Source organism: Phyllobates terribilis, unplaced genomic scaffold, assembly GCF_046119375.1.
Source record: "Phyllobates terribilis strain yellow unplaced genomic scaffold, ASM4611937v1 Scaffold_729__1_contigs__length_748246, whole genome shotgun sequence".
Classification (NCBI taxonomy): Eukaryota; Metazoa; Chordata; class Amphibia; order Anura; family Dendrobatidae; genus Phyllobates; species Phyllobates terribilis.
The window spans coordinates 217,894-235,993 of NW_027363489.1; the positions used below are offsets into that span (position 1 = coordinate 217,894).

General features: G+C 45.6%; 13 non-coding genes and 1 pseudogene across 13 annotated transcripts; all 14 read left to right on the plus strand.

The window, feature by feature from the left end:
* The first annotated feature begins 587 nt into the window (after window positions 1–587).
* LOC141236937 (U2 spliceosomal RNA) lies at window positions 588–778 on the plus strand. Its single transcript, XR_012302505.1, has one exon. It is a non-coding gene; the product is annotated as a U2 spliceosomal RNA (small nuclear RNA).
* A 1,124-nt stretch (window positions 779–1,902) lies between these two features.
* Window positions 1,903–2,093, plus strand: LOC141236938 (U2 spliceosomal RNA). Its single transcript, XR_012302506.1, has one exon. It is a non-coding gene; the product is annotated as a U2 spliceosomal RNA (small nuclear RNA).
* A 1,121-nt stretch (window positions 2,094–3,214) lies between these two features.
* LOC141237359 (U2 spliceosomal RNA) lies at window positions 3,215–3,405 on the plus strand. Its single transcript, XR_012302914.1, has one exon. It is a non-coding gene; the product is annotated as a U2 spliceosomal RNA (small nuclear RNA).
* Window positions 3,406–4,528: 1,123 nt separating this feature from the next.
* On the plus strand, window positions 4,529–4,719 carry LOC141236939 (U2 spliceosomal RNA). Its single transcript, XR_012302507.1, has one exon. It is a non-coding gene; the product is annotated as a U2 spliceosomal RNA (small nuclear RNA).
* Window positions 4,720–5,840: 1,121 nt separating this feature from the next.
* LOC141236940 (U2 spliceosomal RNA) lies at window positions 5,841–6,031 on the plus strand. Its single transcript, XR_012302508.1, has one exon. It is a non-coding gene; the product is annotated as a U2 spliceosomal RNA (small nuclear RNA).
* A 1,121-nt stretch (window positions 6,032–7,152) lies between these two features.
* Window positions 7,153–7,343, plus strand: LOC141236942 (U2 spliceosomal RNA). The gene has a single exon (XR_012302510.1). It is a non-coding gene; the product is annotated as a U2 spliceosomal RNA (small nuclear RNA).
* Window positions 7,344–8,464: 1,121 nt separating this feature from the next.
* Window positions 8,465–8,655, plus strand: LOC141236943 (U2 spliceosomal RNA). The gene has a single exon (XR_012302511.1). It is a non-coding gene; the product is annotated as a U2 spliceosomal RNA (small nuclear RNA).
* A 1,125-nt stretch (window positions 8,656–9,780) lies between these two features.
* On the plus strand, window positions 9,781–9,971 carry LOC141236944 (U2 spliceosomal RNA). The gene has a single exon (XR_012302512.1). It is a non-coding gene; the product is annotated as a U2 spliceosomal RNA (small nuclear RNA).
* Window positions 9,972–11,093: 1,122 nt separating this feature from the next.
* LOC141236945 (U2 spliceosomal RNA) lies at window positions 11,094–11,284 on the plus strand. The gene has a single exon (XR_012302513.1). It is a non-coding gene; the product is annotated as a U2 spliceosomal RNA (small nuclear RNA).
* Window positions 11,285–12,340: 1,056 nt separating this feature from the next.
* LOC141236946 (U2 spliceosomal RNA) lies at window positions 12,341–12,531 on the plus strand. The gene has a single exon (XR_012302514.1). It is a non-coding gene; the product is annotated as a U2 spliceosomal RNA (small nuclear RNA).
* Window positions 12,532–13,651: 1,120 nt separating this feature from the next.
* On the plus strand, window positions 13,652–13,842 carry LOC141237267 (U2 spliceosomal RNA). The gene has a single exon (XR_012302823.1). It is a non-coding gene; the product is annotated as a U2 spliceosomal RNA (small nuclear RNA).
* Window positions 13,843–14,961: 1,119 nt separating this feature from the next.
* LOC141236947 (U2 spliceosomal RNA) lies at window positions 14,962–15,152 on the plus strand. The gene has a single exon (XR_012302515.1). It is a non-coding gene; the product is annotated as a U2 spliceosomal RNA (small nuclear RNA).
* Window positions 15,153–16,274: 1,122 nt separating this feature from the next.
* On the plus strand, window positions 16,275–16,465 carry LOC141236948 (U2 spliceosomal RNA). Its single transcript, XR_012302516.1, has one exon. It is a non-coding gene; the product is annotated as a U2 spliceosomal RNA (small nuclear RNA).
* Window positions 16,466–17,585: 1,120 nt separating this feature from the next.
* On the plus strand, window positions 17,586–17,701 carry LOC141236860 (U2 spliceosomal RNA; annotated as a pseudogene).
* Window positions 17,702–18,100: the final 399 nt, after the last annotated feature.

Here is an 18,100-nt window from a genome sequence, read left to right on the forward strand (position 1 = left end):
TGCAGACTATAAAAGAGAAACCAACCCAAAAAGTTTGGTTGATTAGTCTGTGGCATTCTTTTAAACTGTTGCTTATGGCGGTCTCTGTGAGCTTCTCAGTGACATTCAGCCATCCAGGTATCCCGCCTGCAGTAGACGGAATGTGGCAATGGAACGCTGGCTGCGCGTGTCATAATAGGCTCTGAGCCTTTATATACCTGCGCACAGCAGCAGCTACCTTCAGTCTGCTGCTGGACAGCCAGCAGCAGCAGCAGCAGGAGAGGTAATTAATCAGCAACCCTCCTGCTAAGGGTAGACAGCTGCTCGTTCCACCCCCCCCCCCCCCCCGCCTTAATTGGTTCTACTCCCTTCCAACGGTGTTGAGGCGGGTGGGAACAGCCGGGGGTTGAGGGTACTGTGCTAAAAGAGGTGGAGTTATGCAGATCTAAAACGCGTGGATTGCAGCAGCAGCAGGCCGAAAAGTGCAGGCATGTGAGGGATCTAGAGGTTGACAGCATGTCTTCTTAACGGGAGTCCAGGTGGCCATCTCCACAAATGGACTTTTCAGAATCCCTGGGTGGCACCGTAGTCGGAAACCAATTCTGGTTATCGCTTCTCGGCCTTTTGGCTAAGATCAAGTGTAGTATCTGTTCTTATCAGTTTAATATCTGATACGTCCCCTATCTGGGGACCATATATTAAATGGATTTTTAGAACAGGGAGATGGAAAAAGAGCTTGCTCTGTCCACTCCACGCATTGACCTGGTATTGCAGTATCTCCAGGACCGGTGCACCCCTTCTTTAATGCAGTTTCTAAAATCAGAAAGAATTGAATTCAATGCTTTTTGTTCATTTTGCTTGTTTGTCGGATTTTGGGATGGACTCTTTGGCTTTGCTTTTCTTCTCCTCATTGGATTTTTCATGTTAAAAGTTGCAGAAGCCAGATGACAAGCTCATTTTGGTTCAACTTCAGCAACTGTGCATTGCATTGCCATGTAATGTAATGTAATGCAATGCTATCTATCTAGCTCTCCCTCTATACTTCCTTTTGGATAAACAGACATATTAGGCAAGCATTTTGGAGCTTTCACCTAAATAACTACAGGTGGTGAGATAAGCTGCACAATATAATTGACCTTTCAGTATATTGTTGCACACACACCATCTATTTAGCAAATGCCCTTGTTATCAACAGCAGCCTTTTAAACTCACCTGAGCTAACAGGTATGTGAGCTGGTTACTCTGCTGCGCTTAAAATTTCTTTTTTGGTTTGCTACAATGCCTTTTCTGAAACGTTGTCTCCCTCTGCTGGAACACTGACTTCTTTCATTTAATGCCTGCAGACTATAAAAGAGAAACCAACCCAAAAAGTTTGGTTGATTAGTCTGTGGCATTCTTTTAAACTGTTGCTTATGGCGGTCTCTGTGAGCTTCTCAGTGACATTCAGCCATCCAGGTATCCCGCCTGCAGTAGACGGAATGTGGCAATGGAACGCTGGCTGCGCGTGTCATAATAGGCTCTGAGCCTTTATATACCTGCGCACAGCAGCAGCCACCTTCAGTCTGCTGCTGGACAGCCAGCAGCAGCAGCAGCAGGAGAGGTAATTAATCAGCAACCCTCCTGCTAAGGGTAGACAGCTGCTCGTTCCACCCCCCCCCCCCCCGCCTTAATTGGTTCTCCTCCCTTCCAACGGTGTTGAGGCGGGTGGGAACAGCCGGGGGTTGAGGGTACTGTGCTAAAAGAGGTGGAGTTATGCAGATCTAAAACGCGTGGATTGCAGCAGCAGCAAGCCGAAAAGTGCAGGCATGTGAGGGATCTAGAGGTTGACAGCATGTCTTCTTAACGGGAGTCCAGGTGGCCATCTCCACAAATGGACTTTTCAGAATCCTTGGGTGGCACCGTAGTCGGAAACCAATTCTGGTTATCGCTTCTCGGCCTTTTGGCTAAGATCAAGTGTAGTATCTGTTCTTATCAGTTTAATATCTGATACGTCCCCTATCTGGGGACCATATATTAAATGGATTTTTAGAACAGGGAGATGGAAAAAGAGCTTGCTCTGTCCACTCCACGCATTGACCTGGTATTGCAGTATCTCCAGGACCGGTGCACCCCTTCTTTAATGCAGTTTCTAAAATCAGAAAGAATTGAATTCAATGCTTTTTGTTCATTTTGCTTGTTTGTCGGATTTTGGGATGGACTCTTTGGCTTTGCTTTTCTTCTCCTCATTGGATTTTTCATGTTAAAAGTTGCAGAAGCCAGATGACAAGCTCATTTTGATTCAACTTCAGCAACTGTGCATTGCATTGCCATGTAATGTAATGTAATGCAATGCTATCTATCTAGCTCTCCCTCTATACTTCCTTTTGGATAAACAGACATATTAGGCAAGCATTTTGGAGCTTTCACCTAAATAACTACAGGTGGTGAGATAAGCTGCACAATATAATTGACCTTTCAGTATATTGTTGCACACACACCATCTATTTAGCAAATGCCCTTGTTATCAACAGCAGCCTTTTAAACTCACCTGAGCTAACAGGTATGTGAGCTGGTTTCTCTGCTGCGCTTAAAATTTCTTTTTTGGTTTGCTACAATGCCTTTTCTGAAACGTTGTCTCCCTCTGCTGGAACACTGACTTCTTTCATTTAATGCCTGCAGACTATAAAAGAGAAACCAACCCAAAAAGTTTGGTTGATTAGTCTGTGGCATTCTTTTAAACTGTTGCTTATGGCGGTCTCTGTGAGCTTCTCAGTGACATTCAGCGATCCAGGTATCCCGCCTGCAGTAGACGGAATGTGGCAATGGAACGCTGGCTGCGCGTGTCATAATAGGCTCTGAGCCTTTATATACCTGCGCACAGCAGCAGCCACCTTCAGTCTGCTGCTGGACAGCCAGCAGCAGCAGCAGCAGGAGAGGTAATTAATCAGCAACCCTCCTGCTAAGGGTAGACAGCTGCTCGTTCCACCCCCCCCCCCGCCTTAATTGGTTCTCCTCCCTTCCAACGGTGTTGAGACGGGTGGGAACAGCCGGGGGTTGAGGGTACTGTGCTAAAAGAGGTGGAGTTATGCAGATCTAAAACGCGTGGATTGCAGCAGCAGCAAGCCGAAAAGTGCAGGCATGTGAGGGATCTAGAGGTTGACAGCATGTCTTCTTAACGGGAGTCCAGGTGGCCATCTCCACAAATGGACTTTTCAGAATCCTTGGGTGGCACCGTAGTCGGAAACCAATTCTGGTTATCGCTTCTCGGCCTTTTGGCTAAGATCAAGTGTAGTATCTGTTCTTATCAGTTTAATATCTGACACGTCCCCTATCTGGGGACCATATATTAAATGGATTTTTAGAACAGGGAGATGGAAAAAGAGCTTGCTCTGTCCACTCCATGCATTGACCTGGTACTGCAGTATCTCCAGGACCGGTGCACCCCTTCTTTAATGCAGTTTCTAAAATCAGAAAGAATTGAATTCAATGCTTTTTGTTCATTTTGCTTGTTTGTCGGATTTTGGGATGGACTCTTTGGCTTTGCTTTTCTTCTCCTCATTGGATTTTTCATGTTAAAAGTTGCAGAAGCCAGATGACAAGCTCATTTTGGTTCAACTTCAGCAACTGTGCATTGCATTGCCATGTAATGTAATGTAATGCAATGCTATCTATCTAGCTCTCCCTCTATACTTCCTTTTGGATAAACAGACATATTAGGCAAGCATTTTGGAGCTTTCACCTAAATAACTACAGGTGGTGAGATAAGCTGCACAATATAATTGACCTTTCAGTATATTGTTGCACACACACCATCTATTTAGCAAATGCCCTTGTTATCAACAGCAGCCTTTTAAACTCACCTGAGCTAACAGGTATGTGAGCTGGTTACTCTGCTGCGCTTAAAATTTCTTTTTTGGTTTGCTACAATGCCTTTTCTGAAACGTTGTCTCCCTCTGCTGGAACACTGACTTCTTTCATTTAATGCCTGCAGACTATAAAAGAGAAACCAACCCAAAAAGTTTGGTTGATTAGTCTGTGGCATTCTTTTAAACTGTTGCTTATGGCGGTCTCTGTGAGCTTCTCAGTGACATTCAGCCATCCAGGTATCCCGCCTGCAGTAGACGGAATGTGGCAATGGAACGCTGGCTGCGCGTGTCATAATAGGCTCTGAGCCTTTATATACCTGCGCACAGCAGCAGCCACCTTCAGTCTGCTGCTGGACAGCCAGCAGCAGCAGCAGCAGGAGAGGTAATTAATCAGCAACCCTCCTGCTAAGGGTGGACAGCTGCTCGTTCCACCCCCACCCCCCCGCCTTAATTGGTTCTCCTCCCTTCCAACGGTGTTGAGGCGGGTGGGAACAGCCGGGGGTTGAGGGTACTGTGCTAAAAGAGGTGGAGTTATGCAGATCTAAAACGCGTGGATTGCAGCAGCAGCAAGCCGAAAAGTGCAGGCATGTGAGGGATCTAGAGGTTGACAGCATGTCTTCTTAACGGGAGTCCAGGTGGCCATCTCCACAAATGGACTTTTCAGAATCCTTGGGTGGCACCGTAGTCGGAAACCAATTCTGGTTATCGCTTCTCGGCCTTTTGGCTAAGATCAAGTGTAGTATCTGTTCTTATCAGTTTAATATCTGATACGTCCCCTATCTGGGGACCATATATTAAATGGATTTTTAGAACAGGGAGATGGAAAAAGAGCTTGCTCTGTCCACTCCACGCATTGACCTGGTATTGCAGTATCTCCAGGACCGGTGCACCCCTTCTTTAATGCAGTTTCTAAAATCAGAAAGAATTGAATTCAATGCTTTTTGTTCATTTTGCTTGTTTGTCGGATTTTGGGATGGACTCTTTGGCTTTGCTTTTCTTCTCCTCATTGGATTTTTCATGTTAAAAGTTGCAGAAGCCAGATGACAAGCTCATTTTGGTTCAACTTCAGCAACTGTGCATTGCATTGCCATGTAATGTAATGTAATGCAATGCTATCTATCTAGCTCTCCCTCTATACTTCCTTTTGGATAAACAGACATATTAGGCAAGCATTTTGGAGCTTTCACCTAAATAACTACAGGTGGTGAGATAAGCTGCACAATATAATTGACCTTTCAGTATATTGTTGCACACACACCATCTATTTAGCAAATGCCCTTGTTATCAACAGCAGCCTTTTAAACTCACCTGAGCTAACAGGTATGTGAGCTGGTTACTCTGCTGCGCTTAAAATTTCTTTTTTGGTTTGCTACAATGCCTTTTCTGAAACGTTGTCTCCCTCTGCTGGAACACTGACTTCTTTCATTTAATGCCTGCAGACTATAAAAGAGAAACCAACCCAAAAAGTTTGGTTGATTAGTCTGTGGCATTCTTTTAAACTGTTGCTTATGGCGGTCTCTGTGAGCTTCTCAGTGACATTCAGCCATCCAGGTATCCCGCCTGCAGTAGACGGAATGTGGCAATGGAACGCTGGCTGCGCGTGTCATAATAGGCTCTGAGCCTTTATATACCTGCGCACAGCAGCAGCCACCTTCAGTCTGCTGCTGGACAGCCAGCAGCAGCAGCAGCAGGAGAGGTAATTAATCAGCAACCCTCCTGCTAAGGGTAGACAGCTGCTCGTTCCACCCCCCCCCCCGCCTTAATTGGTTCTCCTTCCTTCCAACGGTGTTGAGACGGGTGGGAACAGCCGGGGGTTGAGGGTACTGTGCTAAAAGAGGTGGAGTTATGCAGATCTAAAACGCGTGGATTGCAGCAGCAGCAAGCCGAAAAGTGCAGGCATGTGAGGGATCTAGAGGTTGACAGCATGTCTTCTTAACGGGAGTCCAGGTGGCCATCTCCACAAATGGACTTTTCAGAATCCTTGGGTGGCACCGTAGTCGGAAACCAATTCTGGTTATCGCTTCTCGGCCTTTTGGCTAAGATCAAGTGTAGTATCTGTTCTTATCAGTTTAATATCTGATACGTCCCCTATCTGGGGACCATATATTAAATGGATTTTTAGAACAGGGAGATGGAAAAAGAGCTTGCTCTGTCCACTCCACGCATTGACCTGGTATTGCAGTATCTCCAGGACCGGTGCACCCCTTCTTTAATGCAGTTTCTAAAATCAGAAAGAATTGAATTCAATGCTTTTTGTTCATTTTGCTTGTTTGTCGGATTTTGGGATGGACTCTTTGGCTTTGCTTTTCTTCTCCTCATTGGATTTTTCATGTTAAAAGTTGCAGAAGCCAGATGACAAGCTCATTTTGGTTCAACTTCAGCAACTGTGCATTGCATTGCCATGTAATGTAATGTAATGCAATGCTATCTATCTAGCTCTCCCTCTATACTTCCTTTTGGATAAACAGACATATTAGGCAAGCATTTTGGAGCTTTCACCTAAATAACTACAGGTGGTGAGATAAGCTGCACAATATAATTGACCTTTCAGTATATTGTTGCACACACACCATCTATTTAGCAAATGCCCTTGTTATCAACAGCAGCCTTTTAAACTCACCTGAGCTAACAGGTATGTGAGCTGGTTACTCTGCTGCGCTTAAAATTTCTTTTTTGGTTTGCTACAATGCCTTTTCTGAAACGTTGTCTCCTTCTGCTGGAACACTGACTTCTTTCATTTAATGCCTGCAGACTATAAAAGAGAAACCAACCCAAAAAGTTTGGTTGATTAGTCTGTGGCATTCTTTTAAACTGTTGCTTATGGCGGTTTCTGTGAGCTTCTCAGTGACATTCAGCCATCCAGGTATCCCGCCTGCAGTAGACGGAATGTGGCAATGGAACGCTGGCTGCGCGTGTCATAATAGGCTCTGAGCCTTTATATACCTGCGCACAGCAGCAGCCACCTTCAGTCTGCTGCTGGACAGCCAGCAGCAGCAGCAGCAGGAGAGGTAATTAATCAGCAACCCTCCTGCTAAGGGTAGACAGCTGCTCGTTCCACCCCCCCCCCCGCCTTAATTGGTTCTCCTCCCTTTCAACGGTGTTGAGGCGGGTGGGAACAGCCGGGGGTTGAGGGTACTGTGCTAAAAGAGGTGGAGTTATGCAGATCTAAAACGCGTGGATTGCAGCAGCAGCAAGCCGAAAAGTTCAGGCATGTGAGGGATCTAGAGGTTGACAGCATGTCTTCTTAACGGGAGTCCAGGTGGCCATCTCCACAAATGGACTTTTCAGAATCCTTGGGTGGCACCGTAGTCGGAAACCAATTCTGGTTATCGCTTCTCGGCCTTTTGGCTAAGATCAAGTGTAGTATCTGTTCTTATCAGTTTAATATCTGATACGTCCCCTATCTGGGGACCATATATTAAATGGATTTTTAGAACAGGGAGATGGAAAAAGAGCTTGCTCTGTCCACTCCACGCATTGACCTGGTATTGCAGTATCTCCAGGACCGGTGCACCCCTTCTTTAATGCAGTTTCTAAAATCAGAAAGAATTGAATTCAATGCTTTTTGTTCATTTTGCTTGTTTGTCGGATTTTGGGATGGACTCTTTGGCTTTGCTTTTCTTCTCCTCATTGGATTTTTCATGTTAAAAGTTGCAGAAGCCAGATGACAAGCTCATTTTGGTTCAACTTCAGCAACTGTGCATTGCATTGCCATGTAATGTAATGTAATGCAATGCTATCTATCTAGCTCTCCCTCTATACTTCCTTTTGGATAAACAGACATATTAGGCAAGCATTTTGGAGCTTTCACCTAAATAACTACAGGTGGTGAGATAAGCTGCACAATATAATTGACCTTTCAGTATATTGTTGCACACACACCATCTATTTAGCAAATGCCCTTGTTATCAACAGCAGCCTTTTAAACTCACCTGAGCTAACAGGTATGTGCGCTGGTTACTCTGCTGCGCTTAAAATTTCTTTTTTGGTTTGCTACAATGCCTTTTCTGAAACGTTGTCTCCCTCTGCTGGAACACTGACTTCTTTCATTTAATGCCTGCAGACTATAAAAGAGAAACCAACCCAAAAAGTTTGGTTGATTAGTCTGTGGCATTCTTTTAAACTGTTGCTTATGGCGGTCTCTGTGAGCTTCTCAGTGACATTCAGCCATCCAGTTATCCCGCCTGCAGTAGACGGAATGTGGCAATGGAACGCTGGCTGCGCGTGTCATAATAGGCTCTTAGCCTTTATATACCTGCGCACAGCAGCAGCCACCTTCAGTCTGCTGCTGGACAGCCAGCAGCAGCAGCAGCAGGAGAGGTAATTAATCAGCAACCCTCCTGCTAAGGGTAGACAGCTGCTCGTTCCACCCCCCCCCCCGCCTTAATTGGTTCTCCTCCCTTCCAACGGTGTTGAGACGGGTGGGAACAGCCGGGGGTTGAGGGTACTGTGCTAAAAGAGGTGGAGTTATGCAGATCTAAAACGCGTGGATTGCAGCAGCAGCAAGCCGAAAAGTGCAGGCATGTGAGGGATCTAGAGGTTGACAGCATGTCTTCTTAACGGGAGTCCAGGTGGCCATCTCCACAAATGGACTTTTCAGAATCCTTGGGTGGCACCGTAGTCGGAAACCAATTCTGGTTATCGCTTCTCGGCCTTTTGGCTAAGATCAAGTGTAGTATCTGTTCTTATCAGTTTAATATCTGATACGTCCCCTATCTGGGGACCATATATTAAATGGATTTTTAGAACAGGGAGATGGAAAAAGAGCTTGCTCTGTCCACTCCACGCATTGACCTGGTATTGCAGTATCTCCAGGACCGGTGCACCCCTTCTTTAATGCAGTTTCTAAAATCAGAAAGAATTGAATTCAATGCTTTTTGTTCATTTTGCTTGTTTGTCGGATTTTGGGATGGACTCTTTGGCTTTGCTTTTCTTCTCCTCATTGGATTTTTCATGTTAAAAGTTGCAGAAGCCAGATGACAAGCTCATTTTGGTTCAACTTCAGCAACTGTGCATTGCATTGCCATGTAATGTAATGTAATGCAATGCTATCTATCTAGCTCTCCCTCTATACTTCCTTTTGGATAAACAGACATATTAGGCAAGCATTTTGGAGCTTTCACCTAAATAACTACAGGTGGTGAGATAAGCTGCACAATATAATTGACCTTTCAGTATATTGTTGCACACACACCATCTATTTAGCAAATGCCCTTGTTATCAACAGCAGCCTTTTAAACTCACCTGAGCTAACAGGTATGTGAGCTGGTTACTCTGCTGCGCTTAAAATTTCTTTTTTGGTTTGCTACAATGCCTTTTCTGAAACGTTGTCTCCCTCTGCTGGAACACTGACTTCTTTCATTTAATGCCTGCAGACTATAAAAGAGAAACCAACCCAAAATGTTTGGTTGATTAGTCTGTGGCATTCTTTTAAACTGTTGCTTATGGCGGTCTCTGTGAGCTTCTCAGTGACATTCAGCCATCCAGGTATCCCGCCTGCAGTAGACGGAATGTGGCAATGGAACGCTGGCTGCGCGTGTCATAATAGGCTCTGAGCCTTTATATACCTGCGCACAGCAGCAGCCACCTTCAGTCTGCTGCTGGACAGCCAGCAGCAGCAGCAGCAGGAGAGGTAATTAATCAGCAACCCTCCTGCTAAGGGTAGACAGCTGCTCGTTCCACCCCCCCCCCCCCCCGCCTTAATTGGTTCTCCTCCCTTCCAACGGTGTTGAGGCGGGTGGGAACAGCCGGGGGTTGAGGGTACTGTGCTAAAAGAGGTGGAGTTATGCAGATCTAAAACGCGTGGATTGCAGCAGCAGCAAGCCGAAAAGTGCAGGCATGTGAGGGATCTAGAGGTTGACAGCATGTCTTCTTAACGGGAGTCCAGGTGGCCATCTCCACAAATGGACTTTTCAGAATCCTTGGGTGGCACCGTAGTCGGAAACCAATTCTGGTTATCGCTTCTCGGCCTTTTGGCTAAGATCAAGTGTAGTATCTGTTCTTATCAGTTTAATATCTGATACGTCCCCTATCTGGGGACCATATATTAAATGGATTTTTAGAACAGGGAGATGGAAAAAGAGCTTGCTCTGTCCACTCCACGCATTGACCTGGTATTGCAGTATCTCCAGGACCGGTGCACCCCTTCTTTAATGCAGTTTCTAAAATCAGAAAGAATTGAATTCAATGCTTTTTGTTCATTTTGCTTGTTTGTCGGATTTTGGGATGGACTCTTTGGCTTTGCTTTTCTTCTCCTCATTGGATTTTTCATGTTAAAAGTTGCAGAAGCCAGATGACAAGCTCATTTTGGTTCAACTTCAGCAACTGTGCATTGCATTGCCATGTAATGTAATGTAATGCAATGCTATCTATCTAGCTCTCCCTCTATACTTCCTTTTGGATAAACAGACATATTAGGCAAGCATTTTGGAGCTTTCACCTAAATAACTACAGGTGGTGAGATAAGCTGCACAATATAATTGACCTTTCAGTATATTGTTGCACACACACCATCTATTTAGCAAATGCCCTTGTTATCAACAGCAGCCTTTTAAACTCACCTGAGCTAACAGGTATGTGAGCTGGTTACTCTGCTGCGCTTAAAATTTCTTTTTTGGTTTGCTACAATGCCTTTTCTGAAACATTGTCTCCCTCTGCTGGAACACTGACTTCTTTCATTTAATGCCTGCAGACTATAAAAGAGAAACCAACCCAAAAAGTTTGGTTGATTAGTCTGTGGCATTCTTTTAAACTGTTGCTTATGGCGGTCTCTGTGAGCTTCTCAGTGACATTCAGCCATCGAGGTATCCCGCCTGCAGTAGACGGAATGTGGCAATGGAACGCTGGCTGTGCGTGTCATAATAGGCTCTGAGCCTTTATATACCTGCGCACAGCAGCAGCCACCTTCAGTCTGCTGCTGGACAGCCAGCAGCAGCAGCAGCAGGAGAGGTAATTAATCAGCAACCCTCCTGCTAAGGGTAGACAGCTGCTCGTTCCACCCCCCCCCCCCGCCTTAATTGGTTCTCCTCCCTTCCAACGGTGTTGAGGCGGGTGGGAACAGCCGGGGGTTGAGGGTACTGTGCTAAAAGAGGTGGAGTTATGCAGATCTAAAACGCGTGGATTGCAGCAGCAGGAAGCCGAAAAGTGCAGGCATGTGAGGGATCTAGAGGTTGACAGCATGTCTTCTTAACGGGAGTCCAGGTGGCCATCTCCACAAATGGACTTTTCAGAATCCTTGGGTGGCACCGTAGTCGGAAACCAATTCTGGTTATCGCTTCTCGGCCTTTTGGCTAAGATCAAGTGTAGTATCTGTTCTTATCAGTTTAATATCTGATACGTCCCCTATCTGGGGACCATATATTAAATGGATTTTTAGAACAGGGAGATGGAAAAAGAGCTTGCTCTGTCCACTCCACGCATTGACCTGGTATTGCAGTATCTCCAGGACCGGTGCACCCCTTCTTTAATGCAGTTTCTAAAATCAGAAAGAATTGAATTCAATGCTTTTTGTTCATTTTGCTTGTTTGTCGGATTTTGGGATGGACTCTTTGGCTTTGCTTTTCTTCTCCTCATTGGATTTTTCATGTTAAAAGTTGCAGAAGCCAGATGACAAGCTCATTTTGGTTCAACTTCAGCAACTGTGCATTGCATTGCCATGTAATGTAATGTAATGCAATGCTATCTATCTAGCTCTCCCTCTATACTTCCTTTTGGATAAACAGACATATTAGGCAAGCATTTTGGAGCTTTCACCTAAATAACTACAGGTGGTGAGATAAGCTGCACAATATAATTGACCTTTCAGTATATTGTTGCACACACACCATCTATTTAGCAAATGCCCTTGTTATCAACAGCAGCCTTTTAAACTCACCTGAGCTAACAGGTATGTGAGCTGGTTACTCTGCTGCGCTTAAAATTTCTTTTTTGGTTTGCTACAATGCCTTTTCTGAAACGTTGTCTCCCTCTGCTGGAACACTGACTTCTTTCATTTAATGCCTGCAGACTATAAAAGAGAAACCAACCCAAAAAGTTTGGTTGATTAGTCTGTGGCATTCTTTTAAACTGTTGCTTATGGCGGTCTCTGTGAGCTTCTCAGTGACATTCAGCCATCCAGGTATCCCGCCTGCAGTAGACGGAATGTGGCAATGGAACGCTGGCTGCGCGTGTCATAATAGGCTCTGAGCCTTTATATACCTGCGCACAGCAGCAGCCACCTTCAGTCTGCTGCTGGACAGCCAGCAGCAGCAGCAGGAGAGGTAATTAATCAGCAACCCTCCTGCTAAGGGTAGACAGCTGCTCGTTCCACCGGGGGTTGAGGGTACTGTGCTAAAAGAGGTGGAGTTATGCAGATCTAAAACGCGTGGATTGCAGCAGCAGCAAGCCGAAAAGTGCAGGCATGTGAGGGATCTAGAGGTTGACAGCATGTCTTCTTAACGGGAGTCCAGGTGGCCATCTCCACAAATGGACTTTTCAGAATCCTTGGGTGGCACCGTAGTCGGAAACCAATTCTGGTTATCGCTTCTCGGCCTTTTGGCTAAGATCAAGTGTAGTATCTGTTCTTATCAGTTTAATATCTGATACGTCCCCTATCTGGGGACCATATATTAAATGGATTTTTAGAACAGGGAGATGGAAAAAGAGCTTGCTCTGTCCACTCCACGCATTGACCTGGTATTGCAGTATCTCCAGGACCGGTGCACCCCTTCTTTAATGCAGTTTCTAAAATCAGAAAGAATTGAATTCAATGCTTTTTGTTCATTTTGCTTGTTTGTCGGATTTTGGGATGGACTCTTTGGCTTTGCTTTTCTTCTCCTCATTGGATTTTTCATGTTAAAAGTTGCAGAAGCCAGATGACAAGCTCATTTTGGTTCAACTTCAGCAACTGTGCATTGCATTGCCATGTAATGTAATGTAATGCAATGCTATCTATCTAGCTCTCCCTCTATACTTCCTTTTGGATAAACAGACATATTAGGCAAGCATTTTGGAGCTTTCACCTAAATAACTACAGGTGGTGAGATAAGCTGCACAATATAATTGACCTTTCAGTATATTGTTGCACACACACCATCTATTTAGCAAATGCCCTTGTTATCAACAGCAGCCTTTTAAACTCACCTGAGCTAACAGGTATGTGAGCTGGTTACTCTGCTGCGCTTAAAATTTCTTTTTTGGTTTGCTACAATGCCTTTTCTGAAACGTTGTCTCCCTCTGCTGGAACACTGACTTCTTTCATTTAATGCCTGCAGACTATAAAAGAGAAACCAACCCAAAAAGTTTGGTTGATTAGTCTGTGGCATTCTTTTAAACTGTTGCTTATGGCGGTCTCTGTGAGCTTCTCAGTGACATTCAGCCATCCAGGTATCCCGCCTGCAGTAGACGGAATGTGGCAATGGAACGCTGGCTGCGCGTGTCATAATAGGCTCTGAGCCTTTATATACCTGCGCACAGCAGCAGCCACCTTCAGCCTGCTGCTGGACAGCCAGCTGCAGCAGCAGCAGGAGAGGTAATTAATCAGCAACCCTCCTGCTAAGGGTAGACAGCTGCTCGTTCCACCCCCCCCCCGCCTTAATTGGTTCTCCTCCCTTCCAACGGTGTTGAGGCGGGTGGGAACAGCCGGGGGTTGAGGGTACTGTGCTAAAAGAGGTGGAGTTATGCAGATCTAAAACGCGTGGATTGCAGCAGCAGCAAGCTGAAAAGTGCAGGCATGTGAGGGATCTAGAGGTTGACAGCATGTCTTCTTAACGGGAGTCCAGGTGGCCATCTCCACAAATGGACTTTTCAGAATCCTTGGGTGGCACCGTAGTCGGAAACCAATTCTGGTTATCGCTTCTCGGCCTTTTGGCTAAGATCAAGTGTAGTATCTGTTCTTATCAGTTTAATATCTGATACGTCCCCTATCTGGGGACCATATATTAAATGGATTTTTAGAACAGGGAGATGGAAAAAGAGCTTGCTTTGTCCACTCCACGCATTGACCTGGTATTGCAGTATCTCCAGGACCGGTGCACCCCTTCTTTAATGCAGTTTCTAAAATCAGAAAGAATTGAATTCAATGCTTTTTGTTCATTTTGCTTGTTTGTCGGATTTTGGGATGGACTCTTTGGCTTTGCTTTTCTTCTCCTCATTGGATTTTTCATGTTAAAGTTGCAGAAGCCAGATGACAAGCTCATTTTGGTTCAACTTCAGCAACTGTGCATTGCATTGCCATGTAATGTAATGTAATGCAATGCTATCTATCTAGCTCTCCCTCTATACTTCCTTTTGGATAAACAGACATATTAGGCAAGCATTTTGGAGCTTTCACCTAAATAACTACAGGTGGTGAGATAAGCTGCACAATATAATTGACCTTTCAGTATATTGTTGCACACACACCATCTATTTAGCAAATGCCCTTGTTATCAACAGCAGCCTTTTAAACTCACCTGAGCTAACAGGTATGTGAGCTGGTTACTCTGCTGCGCTTAAAATTTCTTTTTTGGTTTGCTACAATGCCTTTTCTGAAACGTTGTCTCCCTCTGCTGGAACACTGACTTCTTTCATTTAATGCCTGCAGACTATAAAAGAGAAACCAACCCAAAAAGTTTGGTTGATTAGTCTGTGGCATTCTTTTAAACTGTTGCTTATGGCGGTCTCTGTGAGCTTCTCAGTGACATTCAGCCATCCAGGTATCCCGCCTGCAGTAGACGGAATGTGGCAATGGAACGCTGGCTGCGCATGTCATAATAGGCTCTGAGCCTTTATATACCTGCGCACAGCAGCAGCCACCTTCAGTCTGCTGCTGGACAGCCAGCAGCAGCAGCAGCAGGAGAGGTAATTAATCAGCAACCCTCCTGCTAAGGGTAGACAGCTGCTCGTTCCACCCCCCCCCCGCCTTAATTGGTTCTCCTCCCTTCCAACGGTGGTGAGGCGGGTGGGAACAGCCGGGGGTTGAGGGTACTGTGCTAAAAGAGGTGGAGTTATGCAGATCTAAAACGCGTGGATTGCAGCAGCAGCAAGCCGAAAAGTGCAGGCATGTGAGGGATCTAGAGGTTGACAGCATGTCTTCTTAACGGGAGTCCAGGTGGCCATCTCCACAAATGGACTTTTCAGAATCCTTGGGTGGCACCGTAGTCGGAAACCAATTCTGGTTATCGCTTCTCGGCCTTTTGGCTAAGATCAAGTGTAGTATCTGTTCTTATCAGTTTAATATCTGATACGTCCCCTATCTGGGGACCATATATTAAATGGATTTTTAGAACAGGGAGATGGAAAAAGAGCTTGCTCTGTCCACTCCACGCATTGACCTGGTATTGCAGTATCTCCAGGACCGGTGCACCCCTTCTTTAATGCAGTTTCTAAAATCAGAAAGAATTGAATTCAATGCTTTTTGTTCATTTTGCTTGTTTGTCGGATTTTGGGATGGACTCTTTGGCTTTGCTTTTCTTCTCCTCATTGGATTTTTCATGTTAAAAGTTGCAGAAGCCAGATGACAAGCTCATTTTGGTTCAACTTCAGCAACTGTGCATTGCATTGCCATGTAATGTAATGTAATGCAATGCTATCTATCTAGCTCTCCCTCTATACTTCCTTTTGGATAAACAGACATATTAGGCAAGCATTTTGGAGCTTTCACCTAAATAACTACAGGTGGTGAGACAAGCTGCACAATATAATTGACCTTTCAGTATATTGTTGCACACACACCATCTATTTAGCAAATGCCCTTGTTATCAACAGCAGCCTTTTAAACTCACCTGAGCTAACAGGTATGTGAGCTGGTTACTCTGCTGCGCTTAAAATTTCTTTTTTGGTTTGCTACAATGCCTTTTCTGAAACGTTGTCTCCCTCTGCTGGAACACTGACTTCTTTCATTTAATGCCTGCAGACTATAAAAGAGAAACCAACCCAAAAAGTTTGGTTGATTAGTCTGTGGCATTCTTTTAAACTGTTGCTTATGGCGGTCTCTGTGAGCTTCTCAGTGACATTCAGCCATCCAGGTATCCCGCCTGCAGTAGACGGAATGTGGCAATGGAACGCTGGCTGCGCGTGTCATAATAGGCTCTGAGCCTTTATATATCTGCGCACAGCAGCAGCCACCTTCAGTCTGCTGCTGGACAGCCAGCAGCAGCAGCAGCAGGAGAGGTAATTAATCAGCAACCCTCCTGCTAAGGGTAGACAGCTGCTCGTTCCACCCCCCCCCCCCGCCTTAATTGGTTCTCCTCCCTTCCAACGGTGTTGAGGCGGGTGGGAACAGCCGGGGGTTGAGGGTACTGTGCTAAAAGAGGTGGAGTTATGCAGATCTAAAACGCGTGGATTGCAGCAGCAGCAAGCCGAAAAGTGCAGGCATGTGAGGGATCTAGAGGTTGACAGCATGTCTTCTTAACGGGAGTCCAGGTGGCCATCTCCACAAATGGACTTTTCAGAATCCTTGGGTGGCACCGTAGTCGGAAACCAATTCTGGTTATCGCTTCTCGGCCTTTTGGCTAAGATCAAGTGTAGTATCTGTTCTTATCAGTTTAATATCTGATACGTCCCCTATCTGGGGACCATATATTAAATGGATTTTTAGAACAGGGAGATGGAAAAAGAGCTTGCTCTGTCCACTCCACGCATTGACCTGGTATTGCAGTATCTCCAGGACCGGTGCACCCCTTCTTTAATGCAGTTTCTAAAATCAGAAAGAATTGAATTCAATGCTTTTTGTTCATTTTGCTTGTTTGTCGGATTTTGGGATGGACTCTTTGGCTTTGCTTTTCTTCTCCTCATTGGATTTTTCATGTTAAAAGTTGCAGAAGCCAGATGACAAGCTCATTTTGGTTCAACTTCAGCAACTGTGCATTGCATTGCCATGTAATGTAATGTAATGCAATGCTATCTATCTAGCTCTCCCTCTATACTTCCTTTTGGATAAACAGACATATTAGGCAAGCATTTTGGAGCTTTCACCTAAATAACTACAGGTGGTGAGATAAGCTGCACAATATAATTGACCTTTCAGTATATTGTTGCACACACACCATCTATTTAGCAAATGCCCTTGTTATCAACAGCAGCCATTTAAACTCACCTGAGCTAACAGGTATGTGAGCTGGTTACTCTGCTGCGCTTAAAATTTCTTTTTTGGTTTGCTACAATGCCTTTTCTGAAACGTTGTCTCCCTCTGCTGGAACACTGACTTCTTTCATTTAATGCCTGCAGACTATAAAAGAGAAACCAACCCAAAAAGTTTGGTTGATTAGTCTGTGGCATTCTTTTAAACTGTTGCTTATGGCGGTCTCTGTGAGCTTCTCAGTGACATTCAGCCATCCAGGTATCCCGCTTGCAGTAGACGGAATGTGGCAATGGAACGCTGGCTGCGCGTGTCATAATAGGCTCTGAGCCTTTATATACCTGCGCACAGCAGCAGCCACCTTCAGTCTGCTGCTGGACAGCCAGCAGCAGCAGCAGCAGGAGAGGTAATTAATCAGCAACCCTCCTGCTAAGGGTAGACAGCTGCTCGTTCCACCCCCCCCCCGCCTTAATTGGTTCTCCTCCCTTCCAACGGTGTTGAGGCGGGTGGGAACAGCCGGGGGTTGAGGGTACTGTGCTAAAAGAGGTGGAGTTATGCAGATCTAAAACGCGTGGATTGCAGCAGCAGCAAGCCGAAAAGTGCAGGCATGTGAGGGATCTAGAGGTTGACAGCATGTCTTCTTAACGGGAGTCCAGGTGGCCATCTCCACAAATGGACTTTTCAGAATCCTTGGGTGGCACCGTAGTCGGAAACCAATTCTGGTTATCGCTTCTCGGCCTTTTGGCTAAGATCAAGTGTAGTATCTTTTGAAAAGGCAGTTTTGTCCTTGGGCTGCCCTAGTAAATTGATGCATTTTACACACTGGTTTGGTGCACTTGTTAGTACGCCAGGTGGCTCATAGAGTTATCTGATGGAAAACATGGCCCTCCAGGATCGAAGTCACTAGGCTGGGTAAGTGTGAGGGCTTTGGAGCAATGTGCCCCAGGAGTAGGCGCCCTGGTGGGAGTCCAAGCTTACTGGGACTGGGAACCCCAGAAAGACTTGGCTTCGTAGCACGCCGCACCTTTGCCAATCATACTTTCTGAGCAACCCCCCCTATTCCTGGCCTCCGGGCTAGGAAGGGGAATTTTTATAAACCTGGTCGGAGGTCCGGTCAGCTTTGGGCTGAGAAACCAACACAGGCTCCAGCTCCACTAGGGTGGCAGCCTAGATGGAAGCTGGGAGCACGAAAACGGCTCTTCTCCGGCTTCGGCTAGGGAGAGCATCGGAGATCCCTGAC